The following is a 3911-nucleotide window of genomic DNA, read 5'->3' on the forward strand; positions in this document are numbered from 1 at the left end:
TGATGGAACCTTAAACAAGCTGAAGGCAAAGCTAGTTGTGAAGGGTATCAGCCAAAAGTATGATGTTGACTACTTTTAAACCTTTGCACTTTTAGCAATATTAGATGCTACAAGACTTTTGCTTGCTTTGGCTGCTCAAAGATGGTGGAAATTACATCAACTTGATGTGAAGTCTGCCTTCCTTAATGGATTCCTCATGGAGGAGATATATGTTGAACAACCAGATGGCTTCAAGGTGGCTGGTGAAGAAACAAAAGTGTACAAGCTTAACAAGGCTTTGTATGGCTTAAAACGAGCACCAAAGGTCTGGTATGATAGAATTGATAACTATCTGTCAAGTTTGGGATTTGAGAGAAGCATCAGTGAGCCAACTTTATATGTGAAGAAAGCTGGAGAATAAACTCTTCTGATAGTCTCCTTGTATGTGGATGACTTGCTAGTGACTGGTGGGAGTGATGATTTGCTAGTTGAATACAAAAGGAAAATGGAGAATGTATTCAAAATGTTTGATCGAGGTGAAATGACCTACTTTCTTGGTATGGAGGTATCTCAAACTCAACAGGGCATTTTCATAAGTCAGAAGGCTTTTGCCTTGATGATCTTGAACAAATTTTGCATACAAAATTGCAGAGCATCTAGTACTCCAATTGCTATTAGTGAAAAACTCATGAGCCAATGTGATTTTGAAAAGGTAAATGAATTTGGTTATAGAAGCCTTGTGAGGTGTTTACTCTATTTAATAGCCTCAAGATTTGATATTGTATTTGTTGTTAGTCTTTTGTCCAAATTCATGCATTGCTGTAATATGACTCACTTTCAAGAAGAAAAAAAGGGTTCTAAGATACATCAAAACGACTCTAAGCTATGGAGTCGAGTTCACCAAGGCTGATGACATGAAACTCGTTGGTTTTGTGGATAGTGATTGGGCTGGATCCATTGATGATATGAAGAGTACTTTAGGGTACTTGTTTACTTTAGAATCAACTGCTTTCTGTTGAAGTTCGAAAAAGTAAACCATAGTATCTCAATTAATCAACAGTTGAGGCTGAATATGTTGTAGCTGCTACAACTGTTAATCAAGCCATTTGGCCGAGGAAACTCTTGGTTGATTTAAACTTGCACCAAAGAGAAGCAACAGAGATTAAATGTGACAATCAATCTACTGTGCACTTGCAAAAAATCTAGTGTTTCATGGTAAAACTAAGCATTTCAAGGTTAAGTTTCATTTTGTCAGAGAAGTGGAGCAATCACATGAGATCAAGCTGGTTCATTGCAGTTCTGAAGATCAATTGGTTGACATCTTGACAAAACCTCTTGGAACACCAAGGTTCAAGAAGTTAAAAGCCAAATTGGGAGTATGCAACATGAACGTCAAGGAGGAATGTTAAGAAATGGCTTACATGCAGCTAAGTATGTTTTTTTGTTGCAGCACGACAGCATGCTGACTTCGGTTGTTTTTGTTGTTACTTAGTTACATTTGAACTAAGTTAGTAAGATGTTTTTGTGATTAGGTGTTGACTGACTTGATTAAATCAGCTTATCTATGTGTACAAGTTTAGTTTTATGAGTTTCAAGATATATTAGTGGTGTTAGGTAAGTGTTAGGTGATCGATTTTCTTTTCACTCCAGTTATTTGCTTGTATATATGTAAGCTTCAATTGCCATCTATGGGATGATGAATTTTTTCAGCCATTTTTTTTCTTCTCTGTTTTGGTCCTAAACAAGCACTTATCCGTTGTGGGCTTTGCTTGGAAGCTTTGAAAACGTGTAAATACAATGAATGTAAACCAAAGCGACAAAGCCGAAATTGCCAGACATCCAAAGCCAAAGTGTTTTGATACTATTATGATTGTAGCACAATTTTCCATTAGAAAAGTAGAAACGAATCATGGGGTCCAATCTCACTGAATATAATAGCAGTTGAAAAATAAGCCCCAAAAGAACTAAATGCTTTATTGAAAATAGCCACTTCCAGCCTCTCGTTGCACTGGTAAGTGGAGTGTGGACCACCCTAAACATTAAGCTCCACACCATTTTCGCTGCTCAAATTCATTACAACTTCGACTATCCGATTAAATGTGAAAACAACTGGTGAACTATCACAAAGTTTTCTTTTGCATGCCAAGGAATATCTGCTTGGAGTAATAAAAAATTTAATATTTTTAGCTAACATCTTGAATTTTAAATTTTATAATTGATATTAAGCACAATTTAATTTTAAATTTAATCAAAACTTAATATAATTATAAAAAAAAAACCTACTATCATTGAAAAAAAACATAACCTTTACATATAATGATATTTCGTTTTTTAAGGTATAAGTATAATTTGCAAGTAATTTGTATAACTACAATTCAATTCAATCGGGATAATGCACCAATAGAATTTCAATTACAATCAATACACAGTAGAACCACAATCAAAATCAAACTATTACATACACAAACAGACATACTAATATTTAGATAGGACCACATGTAACTTAAGTTATACTGTATTTGCTTATAAGTCTTATATAAGGCTAAAGTTGGTGGTTCAAGTTACTTAACACATCAATTTGTCACACACTGATAATTTTGATAATTCTCTGGTGCTTAAACTTAGTAGGTTCAATTCCTATTTCTAAGTGGTTATTATCGATCATGTGGGTTCCATCGCTGAATCCTCTTGAACGAGTATTTCATTGCAAATTAACTACTCGAAAGACAACTGTACACTTATGATAAAATATGCTTCAAAGTTATTTTGATTTTATGAGTGTGTATTGCAGCCGTTTCACTTGGCCCCAAAATTTCGTTAAGATTAACTGTGATGCTTCGATAGATAAAGATTGTACCATGGTTGGGATTTCAATAATTTGCAGAGATTCCAATGGTTCGGTTATTGATTGGAGTAACGCTATTGTCTCAGCTAGCTTTATTGAAGTTGCGAAAGACTTGGCAGTGCGTGAGGTTTGTTCTCTCTTCCTTCTTTAAGGATGGACAAAAGTTAACATCAAGTATGACCGTAAAGATTTGATCAACTAGCTTAACTCTCTGGCTTCCATTGTGGCTCAGCGATTCACTACTGTTGTGGATGATAGTCGACATATTATCCGTAATCGTCCTATGTTCGGTTCTCCTTTATGGTTAAAGAGGCAAACAAACTCACTGATAAACTTGTGAAATGTACTCGAATGGGGCAATGCCTTTCAGATTGGGTTATGGTTGCTACCACTCAACGGTAGCTACTCTTGTATCTGGTTGTTTCTGCTAAGCTGGTTTCGAGTTTCGAGTTTCTAGTAAGCCAAAAACATCTTTTTTTAATTGATTAAATTAAATTATTTTCATTTTCAATTTATATTTTATTTTGTTTCTATTTTTGGTAATCTAGTTGAGGAGAAATGATTGTATGAAACAGTGACGCCATATCATCTGTATCCCTTTCCAATAGTTTTATGACACATCAGTACTCTTATCCTAGTTGAGTGCTCTCTTCAACTTAAGATTCAAATTTTGATTGTTTGGAAAGTTGCTGCCATTCATTCCATTCCATATCTTATTATAACGAAACTGTTTCTTTATTTTGTCTTGTATGAGTTCTATTTATGTTGAATTCAGTCGACTTTGACATATTTGACAAAACTAGAACATGGATCGACTAGAATGCTAAGACTCACAACTGAATTTCTTAATGTGATTGAATAAACATAAAAACCTTATTATTAAAATGCTATATTTTAAACATAAATATTAGTTATATTCAATAGATTTTAAGAGCAATTAAAAGATTGATTTATGAAGACTTTTATGTACTCTTGTATTAGCCTATAAAGAGGCTGCTTATAGCTTCACTTATGTAGAAATTTTGGAGTGTTTTTGTGACCAATTTTGCTATGCTCTTGTGGTTATTTTGTGACTCTTTTAGGTATT

This window comes from Gossypium arboreum, chromosome 12, assembly GCF_025698485.1.
Source record: "Gossypium arboreum isolate Shixiya-1 chromosome 12, ASM2569848v2, whole genome shotgun sequence".
In the NCBI taxonomy this organism is placed as follows: Eukaryota; Viridiplantae; Streptophyta; class Magnoliopsida; order Malvales; family Malvaceae; genus Gossypium; species Gossypium arboreum.